This window comes from Salmo trutta, chromosome 15, assembly GCF_901001165.1.
Source record: "Salmo trutta chromosome 15, fSalTru1.1, whole genome shotgun sequence".
In the NCBI taxonomy this organism is placed as follows: Eukaryota; Metazoa; Chordata; class Actinopteri; order Salmoniformes; family Salmonidae; genus Salmo; species Salmo trutta.
The window spans coordinates 3,774,148-3,796,062 of NC_042971.1; the positions used below are offsets into that span (position 1 = coordinate 3,774,148).

The following is a 21,915-nucleotide window of genomic DNA, read 5'->3' on the forward strand; positions in this document are numbered from 1 at the left end:
TCCAGTCAGCAGACGGCGATGTGCGTCTTTTCAGGCGATGCTGCAGCGTGACGTATAATCTAGTGGACGGAACGGATCAACAACAACGAGTCAGCCACCTTGGTAGCCAACAGCCGAAACATTTAGACTGTTTCTGTGCATATTTGCCTCTGTGTTTTAAATATACTTCCGACATCTAGTTAATTGCCCCCATTTAAATGTTATAGGTACATTGTTAGTCAACTAGCTGGCTTGATAAGTTAGCCTAGTACTAAACTAGTCGCTCATGCTAACTAGCTAGCTAGCTAACATCCCCGACCATGAGCTCACTGATGTATTCCTCGCCTGCTAAAGAAGAGGTCTGTTGGACGGAGAAAGAAGCTCTGTGGCTGAACATTGTCGTGAAAGAGGAGAAGGAAGAGGAGGATGTTACAGTAAAACAAGAAGTAGAGGGTGAGGCTGTTACAGTGAAAGAAGAAGAGAAAGACGTTTCAGTGAAAGAAGAAGAGGCGTTCAGAGTGAAAGAGGAGGAGGATGTTACAGTAAAAGAAGAGGAGGAAGAGAAAGAGGAGGATGCAGTTTATGGAGTGAAGAAGGAGAAAGAAGGAGAGATAACGGTCAATATTGACAGAGGAGTCAGGAGATCTGATTACCATCAGTAAGTACTGTCTTAAAAACGGGCTCTAACTGTCCAAAGGTTTTGAACGAATGAATGTGTTGTTTTAAAGCAGCATGCTACTGAAATTCTATACTTGAAAATGTTGTTCTGTACTATAGGAATTTATGTTATAATATAATGTTAAAGCTACATTTTAAAATGGGTGATTAAAGCCCTGAATGCTGATTGGCTGACAGCTGTGGTATATCAGGCCGTATACCATGGGTATGTCATGTATTTTTACTGTTCTGATTACGTTGGTAACCAGTTTATAATTGCAATAAGACACTTCGGGTTTGTGATAGATGGCCAATATACCACGGCTAAGGGCTGTATCCAGGCACTCTGTTGTGCGTAAGGACAGTCTTTAACCGTGCTATATTGGCCATATACCACACTTCCTCTGGCCTTATTGCTTAACTGTAACATGTGTATACCATCAGAGTCCCCCCCCCCCACCACCACAAAATCACAACTTAATTCTCACAGACTGGTAAAAAGTTAGAAATGAAACTTTTGACGTGTGTCCATTGTAGGCCTTGTGTAGAGTGTGTATACCAGCAAAACGCTGATTTCTAAATAATGTTGGAGAAATACATAAAATAAGAAGCATTATTGACATGAAATGGACAGTGGTTTTGGGGAGACTGAACATATTAGCAAAAGGACAGTGGTTTTGGGGAGACTGAACATATTAGCAAAAGGACATGTGTTTTGGGGAGACTGAACATATTAGCAAAAGGACATGTGTTTTGGGGAGACTGAACATATTAGCAAAGGGACAAGCGTTATGGGGAGACTGAACATATTAGAAAAAGGACATGTGTTTTGGGGAGACTGAACATATTAGCAAAAGGACAAGCGTTATGGGGAGACTGAACATATTAGAAAACGTCTGTGAGTTTGTAAGTCTTCAAAATAAAAATGTTGAAGGAAAGGTGTGGCTAAACAAAAAATATATCATTTAGAGAAGATAGTAATGTCCATTATTACTTTAGAGATGAAGTGGGCCACCAACAACACGTTATTAACAATGGATCAACTGCAGCCTATAACATTGACTGAAATAGTAACATATATTATTATAGAGTTCTGCTCAGCCTGTAAACATGACATTATCTATTATTATAGAGCTCTGCTCAGCCTATAAACATGACATTATCTATTATTATTGAGCTCTGCTCAGCCTATAAACATTACATTATCTATTATTATAGAGCTCTGCTCAGCCTATAACCATGACATTCTCTATTATTGTAGAGCTCTGCTCAGCCTGTAAACATGACATTATCTATTATTATAGAGCTCTGCTCAGCCTGTAAACATGACATTATCTATTATTATAGAGCTCTGCTCAGCCTATAAACATGACATTATCTATTATTATAGAGCTCTGCTCAGCCTATAACCATGACATTCTCTATTATTGTAGAGCTCTGCTCAGCCTGTAAACATGACATTATCTATTATTATAGAGCTCTGTTCAGCCTAAAACATGACATTATCTATTATTATAGAGCTCTGATCAGCCTGTAAACATGACCTTATCTATTATTATAGAGCTCTGCTCAGCCTGTAAACATGACCTTATCTATTGTTATAGAGCTCTGCTCAGCCTATAAACATGACATTATCTATTATTATAGAGCTCTGCTCAGCCTATAAACATGACATTATCTATTATTATAGAGCTCTGCTCAGCCTATAAACGTGACATTATCTATTATTATAGAGCTCTGACCAGCTTATAAACAATACATTATCTATTATTATAGAGCTCTGCTCAGCCTAAAACATGACATTATCTATTATTATAGAGCTCTGCTCAGCCTATAAACATGACATTATCTATTATTATAGAGCTCTGATCAGCCTGAAACATGACATTATCTATTATTATAGAGCTCTGCTCAGCCTATAAACATGACATTATCTATTATTATAGAGCTCTGCTCAGCCTATAACCATGACATTCTCTATTATTGTAGAGCTCTGCTCAGCCTGTAAACATGACATTATCTATTATTATAGAGCTCTGCTCAGCCTGTAAACATGACATTATCTATTATTATAGAGCTCTGCTCAGCCTATAAACATGACATTATCTATTATTATAGAGCTCTGCTCAGCCTATAACCATGACATTCTCTATTATTGTAGAGCTCTGCTCAGCCTGTAAACATGACATTATCTATTATTATAGAGCTCTGCTCAGCCTGTAAACATGACATTATCTATTATTATAGAGCTCTGCTCAGCCTATAAACATGACATTATCTATTATTATAGAGCTCTGCTCAGCCTATAACCATGACATTCTCTATTATTGTAGAGCTCTGCTCAGCCTGTAAACATGACATTATCTATTATTATAGAGCTCTGTTCAGCCTAAAACATGACATTATCTATTATTATAGAGCTCTGATCAGCCTGTAAACATGACCTTATCTATTATTATAGAGCTCTGCTCAGCCTGTAAACATGACCTTATCTATTGTTATAGAGCTCTGCTCAGCCTATAAACATGACATTATCTATTATTATAGAGCTCTGCTCAGCCTATAAACATGACATTATCTATTATTATAGAGCTCTGCTCAGCCTATAAACGTGACATTATCTATTATTATAGAGCTCTGACCAGCTTATAAACAATACATTATCTATTATTATAGAGCTCTGCTCAGCCTAAAACATGACATTATCTATTATTATAGAGCTCTGCTCAGCCTATAAACATGACATTATCTATTATTATAGAGCTCTGATCAGCCTGAAACATGACATTATCTATTATTATAGAGCTCTGCTCAGCCTATAAACATGACATTATCTATTATTATAGAGCTCTGATCAGCCTATAAACATGACGTTATCTATTATTATATAGCTCTGTTCAGCCTATAAACATGACATTATCTATTATCATAGAGCTCTGATCAGCCTATAAACATGACATTATCTATTATTATAGAGCTCTGCTCAGCCAATAAACATGACCTTATCTATTATTATAGAGCTCTGTTCAGCCTATAAACATGACATTATCTATTATTATAGAGCTCTGATCAGCCTATAAACATGACATTATCTATTATTATAGAGCTCTGCTCAGCCAATAAACATGACCTTATCTATTATTATAGAGCTCTGATCAGCCTATAAACATGACATTATCTATTATTATAGAGCTCTGCTCAGCCTATAAACATGATCTATTATTATAGAGCTCTGTTCAGCCTGTAAACATGACATTATCTATTATTATAGAGCTCTGCTCAGCCTGTAACATGACATTATCTATTATTATAGAGCTCTGCTCAGCCTGTAAACATGACATTCTCTATTATTATAGAGCTCTGCTCAGCCTATAAACATAACATTATCTATTATTATAGAGCTCTGATCAGCCTGTAAACATAACATGATCTATTACAATTTTATTGAATGGAGGTTTCATTCAGGACTCTCTGTTTAACTAAATAATCTGTTTGTCTTTTGCAGGAGAGAGACCAGACTCTGACAGCGGGAAGAGTTCCTCAGAGGAAACAGACCCAGAGACGCCTAACCAACACCACTGCTCCCACTGTGGAAAGAGTTTTAGGTGGTTTGGGAGCCTGAAAATGCACGAGAGAACACATACAGGAGAAAAGCCCTACCACTGTTCCCACTGTGGGAAGAACTTTACTCAGTTAGGAGCCCTGGTTGGGCATGAGAGAACACACACGGGAGAAAAGCCTTTCCAACATACTAATACACAGGAGGAGAAGACATACCACTGCTCTCATTGTGAAAAGACATTTACCCAGTCAGAGGACCTGAAATCACACGAGAGAATAGAGAGGCTGTGTTCTGACTTATGTTTCTGACTGAGAATTTGTCCACGGACAGGATTCATAGGGCCAGGGTGTCTGCTATGGACACCTGGAAAAAATCAGCAGCGGACATTTCTGAACGTTTGTCCAACAGACCTGTACATCCATGAATGGATCTCTATAATGTGTAACTATTTCTGATGTATGTGTTGTGATGTATTGTTTAATAGATGTACTTTGTTAGGTATATTTATCTGTGGTTTAATTTCAACAGATTTTACTGATGCTATTAGATTGCTGTGTGGGGGGAGTTTTATATATACAGTGCCTTCAGAAAGTATTCACACCCCTTGACTTGTCCCACATTTTGTTGTATTACAACCTAAATTTAAAATGTATTTATTTTTATTTCACCTTTATATAACCAGGTAGGCTAGTTGAGAACAAGTTCTCATTTGCAACTGCGACCTGGCCAAGATAAAGCAAAGCAGTTCGACACATACAACAACACAGAGTTACACATGGAATAAACAAACATACAATCAATTATACAGTAGAAATATCTATATACAGCATGTGCAAATGAGGTAGGATAAGAGAGGTTAGGCAATAAATAGGCCATGGTGGTGAAGTAATTACAATATAGCAATTAAACACTGGAATGGTAGGGTGTGCAGAAGATGAATGTGCAAGTAGAGACACTGGGGTTAAATGGATTCAATACCCCATAATGTCAAAGTGGAATTATGTTTTTGGAAATGTTTATAAATTTAATTAAAAGCCTAAATAAGTTCAAGAGTAAAGATTTTGCTAAACAAGTCACATAATAAGTTGCATGGACTCACTCTGTGTGCAATAATAGTGTTTAACATGATTTTTGAATGATTACCGAATCTCTGTATCCCACACATACAATTATCTGTAATGTCTCTCAGTCGAGCAGTGAATTTCAAACACAGATTCAACCACAAAGACCAGGGAGGTTTTCCAACGCCTCGCAAAGAAGGGCATGTATTGGTAGATAGGTAAAAAAAGCAGACACTGAATATCCCTTTGAGCATGGTGAAGTTATTCATTACACTTTAGATGGTGTATCAATATACCCAGTCACTAACTCAGTTGCTGGAGAGGAAGGAAACCGCTCAGGGATTTCACCATGAGGCCAATGGTGACTTTAAAATACTTACAGTGTTTAATGGTTGTGATATGAGAGAACTGTGGATGGATCAACAACATTGTAGTTACTCCACAATACTAACCTAATTGACAGAGTGAAAAGAAGGAAGCCTGTACAGAAATAAAAATATTCCAAAACATGCATCCTGTTTGCAATAAAGCACTAAAGTAGGGTGGCGCACAATTGGCCCAGCGTTGTCCAAGTTAGGGGAGGGTTTGGCCGGCCGGGAGTCCTTGTCCCATCGCGCTCTAGCGAATCCTTGTGGCGGTCAGCATGCACGCTGACTTCAGTCGCCAGCTCGACGGTGTTTCCTCTGACACATTGGTGTGGCCGGCTTTAAACGAGCAGTGTGTCAAGATGTGCAGTGTGGCTTGGCAGGGTCGTGTTTCAGAGGACGCATGGCTCTCGACCTTCGCCTCTCCCCCGAGTCCGTAGGGGAGTTGCAATTGGATATCATGAAATTGGTGAGAAAAGGGGTAAAGGTACAAAAAAATATATATATATATATATACACTCGTACTGAAATTAGATTTTTCGATGACCTGGCAGTTGTGTAAAACCATGTAAACACCTGCAAGACTTCGGTTAGAAGTGAATCACCTGCCTGGACATCCTAAGAAGCACACAGAGACCTGCATTTTGAAGTGGGTTTAATACTTGTGAAAACTGACTTCAGGTGATTGAAGGATCTAGTCTAGATTTAACCTCATAGGAAGTTTTATCATGTGGAGGTTTCATTCAGGTCTCTGTTTAATTAATATGTTTGTCTTTGACAGGAGAGAGACCAGACTCTCCTTCTGACAGCAGGAAGAGTCCTTCAGGGGAACCAGACCCAGAGACGTCCAAACCAGCAGGATGACATCACTGCTCCCAGTGTGGAAAGAGTTTTACTCAGTTAGGGAGCCTGAGAGCACATAAGAGAATACACTCTGGAGAAAAGCTTTACCACTGCTACTTGTGCGGAAAGAGTTTTAGGTGGTTAGGGAGCGTGGAAAGGCATGAGAGGACACACTGTCACGGTTGTAGTTGGGAAAGGATGATCAAAATGCAGCAGGATGGTGGATGCTCATCTTGACGTTTTATTTAACTCAAAATTACGAACACCAAAATAATAAACAACGAACTCACGATCAACACAACAGTCATGTAAGGCTCACTCACGCTAAACAAGAAACAGGCAAAACAAGAAACAATCTCCCACAAAATACAAACCCAAACACACCCTAATATATAGGACTCTCAATTAAAGGCAAAGAGACAACACCTGCCTTCAATTGAGAGTCCCAACCCCAATTAACTAAACGTAGAAACAGATACACTAGACTAAACATAGAAATACATGAATATGACACAGTGCCCAAAAACCCCGGAATACATAAATCAAATGCCCTTCTACAACAACCACCACCCCGAACCACATAAAACAAATACCCTCTGCCACGTCCTGACCAAACTACAATAACAATTAACCCTTATACTGGTCAGGACGTGACACACACAGGAGAAAAGCCTTTCCAATGTTCCCATTGTGGAAAGCATTTTGCCCAGTTAGGAAAACTGAACATGCATGAGAGGACACACACAGGAAAAAAGACGTACAACTGCTCCCACTGTGGAAATAAATTTACCCGGTTAAGGTACCTGAAAGAAAACATACAAATACACAGGAGGAGAAGACATACCACTGCTCTCATTGTGGAAAGACATTTTCCCAGTCAGAGAACCTGAAAACACATGAGAGAATAGAGAGGCTGTGTTCTGACTTGTGTTTTTGACTGAGAATGTGTGTTTTTGTTTGGGCTGTCAGACTAGAGTTCAAACAGGGAAATGGTTCACATCGTTTTTCCACCATTCATTTTCCCCATAGGGCTGTGTTTTGTTTAGGCTCACCGTGGTGTGACGTTTTGATAACCATGTAAATCTCTCTAGGACAAGGTGACTGAGGGCACACAGTGTGTTGTGAACATTTTTAAAATTGTATAACTGCCTTTATTTTGCTGGACCCCTGGAAGAGTAACTGCTGCCTTGGCAGGAACTAATGGGGGATCCAAAATAAACCCCAGGAAGAGTAGCTGCTGCCTTGGCAGGAACTAATGGGGATCCATAATAAACCCCAGGAAGAGTAGCTGCTGCCTTGGCAGGTGTAACGGTCGTTGTATATAGTGGACCAAGGCGCAGCGGGTTGAGTGCTCATATTAACTTTTATTAGAACACATACGAAACAAAACAAGAAAACGAACAAACAGTAATGCAGGCTAACCCTAGCAGTGCAAAAACAACTTCCCACACAGGACATGTGAAAACAGGGCTACCTAAGTATGACTCCCAATCAGCAACAACGATGTACAGCTGTTCCTGATTGAGAGCCATACCAGGCCAACACAAAGAAATACACAACATAAACAGATCATAGAAATACAAAACATAGAACATAACCAAAACCCCGGAATACTCTAAACAAACACCCCTCTACATAAACACAAATCCCAACAAACCCCGAACCACATAAAACAAACACCCCCTGCCACGTCCTGACCAAACTACAAATAACAGATAACCCTTATACTGGTCAGGACGTGACAGCAGGAACTAATGGGGATCAATAATAAACCTCAGGCAGAGTAGCTGCTGCCTTGGCAGGATGGGGATCCATAATAAACCCCAGGAAGAGTAGCTGCTGCCTTGGCAGGAACTAATGGGGATCCATAATAAACCCCAGGAAGAGTAGCTGCTGCTTTGGCAGGAACTAATGGGGATCAATAATAAACCTCAGGCAGAGTAGCTGCTGCCTTGGCAGGATGGGGATCCATAATAAACCCCAGGAAGAGTAGGTGCTGCCTTGGCAGGAACTAATGGGGATCCATAATAAACCCCAGGAAGAGTAGCTGCTGCCTTGGCAGGAACTAATGGGGATCCATAATAAACCCCAGGAAGAGTAACTGCTGCCTTGGCAGAAACGAATGGGGATCCATAATAAATACAAATACTTGTATTAATATATTTGTGTCAAATCAAATCAAATCAAATCAAATGTATTTATATAGCCCTTCGTACATCAGCTGAAATCTCAAAGTGCTGTACAGAAACCCAGCCTAAAACCCCAAACAGCAAGCAATGCATGTGAAAGAAGCACGGTGGCTGGGAAAAACTCCCTAGGAAAAACTCCTGAGAAAGGCCAAAAACCTAGGAAGAAACCTAGAGAGGAACCAGGCTATGAGGGGTGGCCAGTCCTCTTCTGGCTGTGCCGGGTGGATATTATAACAGAACATGGTCAAGATGTTAAAATGTTCGTAAATGACCAGCATGGTCAAATAATAATAATCATAGTAATTGTCGAGGGTGCAACAAGCACGTCCGGTGAACAGGTCAGGGTTCCGTAGCCGCAGGCAGAACAGTTGAAACTGGAGCAGCAGCATGGCCAGGTGGACTGGGGACAGCAAGGAGTCATCATGCCAGGTAGTCCTGAGGCATGGTCCTAGGGCTCAGGTCCTCCGAGAGAAAGAAAGAAAGAGAGAAAGAGAGAATTAGAGAGAGCATATTTACATTCACACAGGACACCGGATAAGACAAGAGAATACTCCAGATGTAACAGACTGACCCTAGCCCCCCGACACATAAACTACTGCAGCATAAATACTGGAGGCTGAGACAGCAGGGATCAGAAGACACTGTGGCCCCATCCGATGATACCCCCGGACAGGGCCAAACAGGCAGGATATAACCCCACCCACTTTGCCAAAGCACAGCCCCCACACCACTAGAGGGATATCTACAACCACCAACTTACCGTCCGAAGACAAGGCCGAGTATAGCCCACAAAGATCTCCGCCACGGCACAACCCAAGGGGGGGGCGCCAACCCAGACAGGAAGACCACGTCAGTGGCTCAACCTACTCAAGTGACGCACCCCTCCCATGGACGGCATGGAAGAACACCAGTAAGTCAGTGACTCAGCCCCTGTAAAAGGGTTAGAGGCAGAGAATCCCAGTGGGAAGAGGGGAACCGACAAGGCAGAGACAGCAAGGGCGGTTCGTTGCTCCAGCCTTTCCGTTCACCTTCACACTCCTGGGCCAGACTATACTTAATCATAGGACCTACTGAAGAGATAAGTCTTCAGTAAAGACTTAAAGGTTGAGACTGAGTCTGCGTCTCTCACATGGGTAGGCAGACCATTCCATAAAAATGGAGCTCTATAGGAGAAAGCCCTACCTCCAGCCGTTTGCTTAGAAATTCTAGGGACAATTAGGAGGCCTGCGTCTTGTGACCGTAGCGTACGTGTAGGTATGTACGGCAGGACCAAATCGGAAAGATAGGTAGGAGCAAGCCCATGTAATGCTTTGTAGGTTAGCAGTAAAACCTTGAAATCAGCCCTTGCCTTAACAGGAAGCCAGTGTAGGGAGGCTAGCACTGGAGTAATATGATCAAATTTTTTGGTTCTAGTCAGGATTCTAGCAGCCGTATTTAGCACTAACTGAAGTTTGTTTAGTGCTTTATCCGGGTAGCCGGAAAGTAGAGCATTGCAGTAGTCGAGCCTAGAAGTAACAAAAGAATGGATTAATTTTTCTGCGTCATTTTTGGACAGAAAGTTTCTGATTTTTGCAATGTTACGTAGATGGAAAAAAGCTGTCCTTGAAGCAGTCTTGATATGTTCTTCAAAAGAGAGATCAGGGTCCAGAGTAACGCCGAGGTCCTTCACAGTTTTATTTGAGACGACTGTACAACCATCCAGATTAATTGTCAGATTCAACAGAAGATCTCTTTGTTTCTTGGGACCTAGGACAAGCATCTCTGTTTTGTCCGAGTTTAAAAGTAGAAAATTTGCAGCCATCCACTTCCTTATGTCTGAAACACAGGCTTCTAGCGAGGGCAATTTTGGGGCTTCACCATGTTTCATTGAAATGTACAGCTGTGTGTCGTCCGCATAGCAGTGAAATTTAACATTATGTTTTCGAATGACATCCCCAAGAGGTAAAATATATAGTGAAAACAATAGTGGTCCCAAAACGGAACCTTGAGGAATACCGAAATTTACAGTTGATTTGTCAGAGGACAAACCATCCACAGAGACAAACTGATATATTTCTCACAGATAAGATCTAAACCAGGCCAGAACTTGTCCGTGTAGACCAATTTGGGTTTCCAATCTCTCCAAAAGAATGTGGTGATCGATGGTATCAAAAGCGGCACTAAGATCTAGGAGCATGAGGACAGATGCAGAGCCTCGGTCTGACGCCATTAAAGGTAATTTACCACCTTCACAAGTGCAGTCTCAGTGCTATGATGGGGTCTAAAACCAGACTGAAGCGTTTCATATACATTGTTTGTCTTTAGGAAGGCAGTGAGTTGCTGCGCAACAGCTTTTTCAAAATATTTTGAGAGGAATGGGAGATTCGATATAGGCCGATAGTTTTTTATATTTTCTTTGTCAAAGTTTGAATTTTTCAAGAGAGGCTTTATAACTACCACTTTTAGTGAGTACACATCTGGTGGATAGAGAGCTGTTTATTATGTTCAACATAGGAGGGCCAAGCACAGGAAGCATCTCTTTCAGTAGTTTAGTTGGAATAGGCTCCGGTATGCAGCTTGAAGGTTTAGAGGCCATGATTATTTTCATCATTGTGTCAAGAGATATACGTAGTACTAAAACACTTGAGTGTCTCCCTTGATCCTAGGTCCTGGCAGAGTTGTGAGGACTCAGGAAAACTGAGCGTTGGAGGAATACGCAGATTTAAAGAGGAGTCCGTAATTTGCTTTCTAATGATCATGATCTTTTCCCCCAAAAAGTTCATGAATTTATCACTGCTGAAGTGAAAGCCATCCTCTCTTGGGGAATGCTGCTTTTTAGTTAGCTTTGCGACAGTATCAAAAATACATTTTGGATTGTTCTTATTTCCCTACATTAAGTTGGAAAAATAGGATGATCGGGCAGCAGAAGGCTCTTCGATACTGCACGGTACTATCTTTCCAAGCTAGTCGGAAGACTTCATGTTTGGTGTGGCGCCATTTCCATTCCATTTTTCTGGAAGCTTGCTTCAGAGCTCGGGTATTTTCTGTATACCAGGGAGCTAGTTTCTTATGACAAATGTTTTTTGTTTTTAGGTGTGCGACTGCATCTAGAGTATTGTGCAAGGTTAAATTGAGTTCCTCAGTTAGGTGGTTAACTGATTTTTGTCCTCTGACGTCCTTGGGTAGGCAGAGGGAGTCTGGAAGGGCATCAAGGAATCTTTGGGTTGTCTGAGAATTTATAGCACGACTTTTAATGCTTCTTGGTTGGGGTCTGAGCAGATTATTTGTTGCGATTGAGAATGTAATGAAATGGTGGTCCGATAGTCCAGGGTTATGAGGAAAAACATTAAGATCCAGAACATTTATTCCACGGGACAAAACTAGGTCCAGAGTATGACTGTGGCAGTGAGTAGGTCCGGAGACATGTTGGACAAAACCCACTGAGTCGATGATGGCTCCGAAAGCCTTTTGGAGTGGGTCTGTGGACTTTTCCATGTGAATATTAAAGTCACCAAAAATTAGAATATTATCTGCTATGACTACAAGGTCCGATAGGAATTCAAGGAACTCAGTGAGGAACGCTGTATATGGCCCAGGAGGCCTGTAAACAGTAGCTATAAAAAGTGATTGAGTAGGCTGCATAGATATCATGACTAGAATCTCAAAAGACAAAAATGTCGGGCTTTTTGTTGTTGTAAATTGACATTTGCTATCGTAAATGTTAGCAACACCTCTGCCTTTGCGGGATGCATGGGGGATATGGTCACTAGTGTAACCAGGAGGTGAGGCCTTATTTAACACACTAAATTCATCAGGCTTAAGCCATGTTTCTGTCAGGCCAATCACATCAAGATTATGATCAGTGATTAGTTCATTGACTATAATTGCCTTTGAAGTGAGGGATCTAACATTAAGTAGCCCCATTTTGAGATGTGAGGTATCACAATCTCTTTCGATAATGGCAGGAATGGAGGAGGTCTTTATTCCAGTGAGATTGCTAAGGTGAACACCGCCATGTTTAGTTTTGCCCAGCCTAGGTCGGGGCACAGACACGGTCTCAATGGGGATAGCTGAGCTGACTACGCTGACTGTGCTAGTGGCAGACTCCACTAAGCTGGCAGGCTGGCTAACAGCCTGCTGCCTGGCCTGCACCCTATCTCATTGTGGAGCTAGAGGAGTTAAAGCACTGTCTATGTTCGTAGATAAGATGAGAGCACCCCTCCAGCTAGGATGGAGTCCGTCACTCCTCAACAAGCCAGGCTTGGTCCCAGAAAGAGGGCCAATTATCTACAAATTATATATTTTGGGAGGAGCAGAAAACAGTTTTCAACCAGCGATTAAGTTGTGAGACTGCTGTAGAGCTCATAACTCCCCCTAACTGGGAGGGGGCCAGAGACAATTACTCGATGCCGACACATCTTTCTAGCTGGTATACACGCTGAAGAATAGCAGTGTGATGTTAGTATGATTTTACTCTTTATCAGGCTGTCAGGATGTGGAGTTACAGAGGAAGGCTGTGCTTCTCTGGTCTCAGCTCTGAGGTCAAACCCCTCACACCTGAGAGAGCTGGACCTGAGCTACAATCATCCAGGAGACTCAGGAGTCATACTGCTCTCTGATGGACTGGAGGATCCACACTGCAGACTGGAGAAACTCAAGTATGTAGAGGGTTTATGTCAATGTTCATATCAGACATGTTTGACTTATCAGGCTCGTTAAGACAAACATTCTGACCACCACTTGGACAAAGTTGTATGCTGACTGTGTGTGTGTGTGTCCAGTGTGTGTTTGTGTGTGTGTGTCGTGTGTGTGTGTCGTGTGTGTGTGTCGTGTGTGTGTGTCGTGTGTGTGTGTCGTGTGTGTGTGTCGTGTGTGTGTGTCGTGTGTGTGTGTCCTGTGTGTGTGTGTGTCCTGTGTGTGTGTGTGTGAATGTGTCCTGTGTGTGTGAAACACACATACACACACACACAGGACATACACACACACAGGACATACAGGACACACACACACACAGGACACACACACAGGACATACACACACACACACAGGACACACACACACACACAGGACATACACACACACACACACACACACACACACAGGACATACACACACACACAGGACACACACACACACACAGGACACACACACACAGGACATACACACACACACACACACACAGGTCACACACACACAGGACATACACACACACACACACACACAGGACACACACACACACAGGACACACACACACACACACACAGGACACACACACACACAGGACACACACACACACACACAGGACACACACACACACACACAGGACACACACACAGGACATACACACACACACAGGACATACACACACACACACACACACACACAACACACACACACACAGGACATACACACACACACACACACAGGACATACACACACACACACAGGACACACACACACAGGACATACACACACACACACACAGGACACACACACACACACAGGACACACACACACAGGACATACACACACACACACACAGGACACACACACACACACACAGGACACACACACACACACACAGGACACACACACACACACACACAGGACACACACACACCACACACACACAGGACATACACACACACACACACAGGACATACACACACACACACAGGACATACACACACAGGACATACACACACACACACAGGACATACACACACACACACAGGACATACACACACACACACACAGGACATACACACACACACACACACACAGGACATACACACACACACACAGGACATACACACACACACACACAGGACATACACACACACACACAGGACATACACACACACACACACACACAGGGCATACACACACAGGACACACACACACACACACACACACAGGACATACACACACACACAGGACATACACACACACACACAGGACATACACACACAGGACACACACACACACACACACACACACACACACACACACAGGACATACACACACACACAGGACATACACACACACACACAGGACATACACACACACACAGGACATACACACACACACACACAGGACATATACACACACACACACAGGACATATACACACACACACACACAGGACATACACACACACACACACAGGACATATACACACACACACACACAGGACATATACACACACACACACAGGACATATACACACACACACACAGGACATACACACACACACACACAGGACATACACACACACACACAGGACATATATACACACACACACACAGGACATATATACACACACACACACAGGACATATACACACACACACACACACAGGACATATACACACACACACACACACACACACACACAGGACATATACACACACACACACACACAGGACATATATACACACACACACACACACACAGGACATATATATACACACACACACACACACACACACACAGGACATATATACACACACACACACAGGACATATACACACACACAGGACATATACACACACACACACACAGGACATATATACACACACACACACAGGACATATACACACACACACACACACACACACAGGGCATATATATACACACACACACACACACACACACACACACACACACACACACACACACACACACACAGGACATATATACAAACACACACACAGGACATATATACACACACACACACACACACACACACACACACAGGACATATACACACACACACAGGACATATATACACACACACACACAGGACATACACACACACACACAGGACACACACACACACACAGGACATACACACACAGGACACACACACACACACAGGACATACACACACACAGGACATACACACACACACACACACACACAGGACATACACACACACACACAGGACATACACACAGGACACACGCACACACACTGACCTCACACACACACTCACACACACACTGGGCGCACACACACACACACACACAGGAAAAATACACAGGACACACACACAGGACACACACACACACAGGACACGCACACACGCTGAACTCACATACACTGGACACACAAACTTGACGCACACACTGGACTCACACACACACACACTGGACACATACAAACACACACGACACACACGATACACACACAATGGACTCACACAAACACTGGACTCACACACACACTGGACACAAACACTGAAAACGTTCTTACCAACGCTTGACCAGTGCGTGTTTGTGTCCAGTGCGTGTTTGTGTCCAGTGTGTGTGTGTGTGTGTGTGTGTGTGTGTGTGTGTGTGTGTGTGTGTGTGTGTGTGTGTGTGTGTGTGCGTGTTTGTGTCCAGTGTGTGTGTGTGTGTGTGTTCAGGTGTATCCCTCAATGACTGTCTGTTTTTCTGCTTACCGCTACAGTGTGGAACATGGTGGAGAGAACAGAATGAAACCTGGGATTAGAAAATGTGAGTGTTGACTGCTGTGAAGAATATGACTAAGAATAAGTCTTAATTCAAGTTAAGTCAAAGACCACCATCATTACTGACTTGGTCATATTAAATATCATCTGTAGTTCTACAGAAGCACAAATCAAGGACATCAAAGTTTATACAGAGTTGCTTTGACTGTGTGTGTGTGTGTGTGTGTGTGTGTGTGTGTGTGTGTGTGTGTGTGTGTGTGTGTGTGTGTGTGTGTGTGTGTGTGTGTGTGTGTGTGTGTGTGTGTGTGTGTGTGTGTGTGTGTGTGGCGCGTTAGTGTTACATTAGAAATGTGTGTTTGTGTTCATGATGCATACAGGTGTGTGTGTGTGTGTGTGTTTGTGTGTAATTCATGTGAATAAGTGTGTTTTATATTACCATACAGTATAACATATGATCATTCAACAAGTCTCAAGATACCTTAACTTCTCCTTTTGATACCTAGAAATATCTACATTAAATTAATTAGTGAAAAGTGAGTTAACATTCTAATGTGAATGATGATGATTTCTAATATTGTGTCTGGTTTCATCCATCAGATGTCTGTGATCTCACACTGGACCCAAACACAGTAAACAGACTCCTCTCTCTGTCTGAGGAGAACAGAAAGGTGACATGTAGGAGAGAGGAGCAGCCGTATCCTGATCACCCAGAGAGATTTGAGGACTGGGGACAGGTGCTGTGTAGAGAGGGTCTGACTGGGCGCTGTTACTGGGAGGTAGAGTGGAGTGGGAGAAGGGCTGATATAGGAGTGACATATAAAGGAATCAGCAGGAGAGGAAGGGGTGAGGACTGTAGGATTGGATACAATGACAAGTCCTGGTGTCTGTTCTGCTCTGACAACAGTTACACTGCCAGGCACAATAATAACTCCACTACCATAGACGTCCCCTCCTCCAGCTCCCACAGAGTAGAAGTGTATCTGGACTGGCCAGCCGGCACTCTGTCCTTCTATAGAGCCTCCTCTGACACACTGACCCACCTGTACACATTCACCTCCACATTCACTGAGCCCCTCTATCCAGGGTTTTGGGTTCATTATGTTGACTCCTCAGTGTCCCTGAAATAATAACTGGACACACACACACACACACACACACACACACGCTGGACACACACACACACACACACACACTGGACACACACACACACACTGGACACACACACACACACACACACACACACACACACACACACACACACACACACACACACACACACACACACTGGACACACACACACACTGGACACACACACACACACACAAACCAGACATAAACTTGACATACACACACACACTGGACACAAAATGGACACACACACACTCAACACACACACACACATACACACACACTGAACACGTACACTGGACACACACACACACACACATTCTGGACACACACACTAAACACACACCACACACACACACACACACACACACACAAACACACTGGATATACACACACTCAACACACACACACACTGGACACAATGGACACACACACAATGGACACACAATGGACACACACACAATGGACACAAAATGGACACACACACACACACACACAAACTGGACATAAACTGGACTTACACAAAATAGACACACACACACACTCTCAACACACTGAGCACGTACACTGGATACACACACACACACACACACACACACACACACACACATAGACACTGGACACACACACACACACACACATACACACACATTGGACACACACACACACACACACTGGACACACACACACAAACACACACTGGACACACACACACACTGGACACAGACACACGCACACACACACACACACACACACACTGGACACAAACTGGACACACACACACACACTCTGGACACACAAACATACACTGGACACACACACACACTAGACACACACACACACACTGGATACAAAATGGACACAAACACACACACAGAGGACACACACACAGAGGACACACACACAGAGGACACACACACAGAGGACACACACACACAGAGGACACACACACACAGAGGACACACACACACAGAGGACACACACACACAGAGGACACACACACACACAGAGGACACACACACACACAGAGGACACACACACACACAGAGGACACACACACACACAGAGGACACACACACACACACAGAGGACACACACACACACAGAGGACACACACACACACAGAGGACACACACACACACTTGACATACACACACACACAGGACACACACACACACTGGACATACACACACATTCTGGACACACACACACACACTGGATACACACACACACACTGGATACACACACTGGATACACACACACACACTGGATACACACACACTGGAAACAAAATGGACACAAACACACACACTGGATACACGCACAGAGGACACACGCACAGAGGACACACACTGGAAACAAAATGGACACAAACACACACAGAGGACACACGCACAGAGGACACACGCACAGAGGACACACGCACACACTGGACACACGCACACACTGGACACACGCACACACACACACAAACCAGACACAAAATGGACACACACACACTCAACACACACACACACTCAACACACACACATTCTGGACACACCACACACACACACCACACACACACACACCACACACACACACTGGATATACACACACACTGGACACAAAATGGACACACACACTGGACACAAAATGGACACACACACTGGACACAAAATGGACACACACACACTGGACACAAAATGGACACACACACACTGGACACAAAATGGACACACACACACACACACACACACACAAACTGGACATAAACTGGACTTACACAAAATACACACACACACACACACTCACTGAGCACGTACACTGGATACACACAGACACACACACACACACACACTGAACACAGACACTGGACACACACACATTGGACACACACACACACACTGAACACACACTGGACACACACACACACACACACACACACACTGGACACACACACACACACTGAACACATACACACACACTGGGCACACACTGAAACACACACACACACTGGACACACACACACACACTGGGCACATACTCACACACTGAAACACACACACTGTCACACATAAACACTGACACACACACACACACTGACACACATAAACACCGACACACACACACACACACACACTGAACACACACACACACACAATGGACACACACACACTGGACACAAAATGGACACACACACACACACACACACACAAACTGGACATAAACTGGACTTACACAAAATAGACACACACACACACACACACACACTCTCAACACACTCACTGAGCACGTACACTGGATACACACACACACACACACACACACTGAACACAGACACTGGACACACACACATTGGACACACACACACACACACACACACACACACACACACACACTGAACACACACTGGACACACACACACACACACACTGGACACGCACACACTCACACACTGAAACACACACACACACTGGACACACACACACACACTGGACAAACTGGACACACACATAAACACACTGGACACACACACACACACACTGGACACACACACACACTGAACACAGACACTGGACACACACACACACTGGACACACACACACACACAAACACACTGAACACACACACACACTGGACACACACACACACACTGGGCACATACTCACACACTGAAACATACACACTGACACACATAAACACTGACACACACACACACACTGACACACATAAACACTGACACACACACACACTGGACACACACATGACAGGCTTGTAATATTTTCTGATCTTTTACCACTTTGCATTTTTTATGATATATTTTCCTGTTTGTGTTTGTACCACAGGAGGTTGGTGGGACCTTATTTAGGGAGGACAGGCTTGTAATGGCTGGAGTGGAATAAGTGGAATGGTATCAAACACGTGGTTTCCATGTGTTCCATTTCATTCACTCTGTTCCAGACATTATTATGAGCCGTCCTCCCCTCGGCAGCCTCCACTGGTATGTACTGTCCTGTATGTGAGAGAGATCCAACAAGGAATTACAATGTATGTATTACTTTTAATACCTGCAAATGGCAAATAAACTACTGGAACTCCTTATGAATGTCTGCAGCCGACAAGAGGTGAAAATATTACCGGAATATTCTGCAAAATGTTGATGAAGACGTCACTCAATCCACCCAAAACAACATGCAGTCTTTCCACAAGACTCCCATGAAGTTATAGTGTGACGTTATGAGTCGACGTTAAAGTAACATTCTCACAACATACTGCACTTGTTTTATCCTGTTTTAGATGGATCCTCTGTTAATCATCTTGTTTTATCCTGTTTTAGATGGATCCTCTGTTTATCATCCTGTTTTAGATGGATCCTCTGTTTATCATCTTGTTTTAGATGGATCCTCTGTTTATCATCTTGTTTTAGATGGATCCTCTGTTTATCATCTTGTTTTAGATGGATCCTCAGTTTATCATCTTGTTTTTCCTACTCAGAGAAAATTACATTTTAGCTTGACCCCCCAAAAATTTAACATTTGACTTTTTTCTGTTGCTTACTATATTGAAACCCCAAAATAAAAACAGTGTTATTGAAAATCTCCCCTACAGCTGTAAAGAAAGACTCTAGTATTTCATAGAGAGGCTTTATCCTCTCACACTCCATAAAACAGTGAAAAATGGCTTCTCTTATATTACAAAAAGGACATCCATCTCCAACATCTGTGTTAACTCCTTCCCATTCACTTCATCCAAACCCACCTCTTCCAACCCTCTCAAATCCAGTAATAATGTTTTTCTGTCAGACTCTGGGATATTGGGTGTAATCAAATCATAATAAAATTGTATTGATCACATAAATATGGTTAGCAGGTGTTAATGTGAGTGTAGCGAAATGCTTGTGCTTCTAGTTCCAACAGTACAGTAATATCTAACAAGTAATCTAACAATTCCCAACAACTCCATACTATACAAAAATCTAACAAGTAATCTAACAATTCCCCACCAACTTGCTAATACACACAAATCTAAAGGGGTGAATGAGAATATGTACATATAAATATATGGATGAGCGATGGCCGAGCGGCATAGGCAAGGTGCAGTAGATCATATACAATACAGTATATACATGTGATATGAGTAAAGTAAGATATGTAAACATTAAAGTGGCATTATTTAAAGTGGAACTGTATATATTGACAAGTGATCCATTTATTAAAACCTCTTTGGGCTAGGGGGCAGTATTTTCACGTCCTGATGAAAAGCTTGCCCAAAGTAAACTGCCTGCTACTCAGGCCCAGAATCTAGGATATGCATATCATTAGTAGATTTGGATAGACAACACTCTGATGTTTCTAAAACTGTTTGAATAATGTCTGTGAGTATAACAGAACTGATTTGGCAGGCGAAACCCCGACCACAATCCATCCAAGGAAAAAAGAATTGAGCTCAATCTGTTTTCCATTATTTTTCTATGGCAATCCCTTTTTAATAGAAATATGCTTGCAATTCCTATGCCTTCCACTAGATGTCAACAGTCTTTAGAAATTTGTGGATGTTTTTCCTTTCAGAAATGAAGAAGTAGCCCTTTCCTTTCTGAGAGTCAAGCCAAGTGTACTTTTTTGGGGGGGGCACGCAACCTGGAACTCGGTCCACTTTCATTTTATCTGCTATTGAACACAGTATATTCCTTCTTAAATTTTATCAATTATTTTCGTT

General features: G+C 42.8%; 1 long non-coding RNA gene across 1 annotated transcript; it reads left to right on the plus strand.

Moving 5' to 3' along the window:
• Positions 1 to 600: 600 nt before the first annotated feature.
• LOC115149671 (uncharacterized) lies at positions 601 to 4,357 on the plus strand. Its single transcript, XR_003866927.1, has 2 exons — positions 601 to 637; positions 4,142 to 4,357. It is a non-coding gene; the product is annotated as an uncharacterized LOC115149671 (long non-coding RNA).
• Positions 4,358 to 21,915: the final 17,558 nt, after the last annotated feature.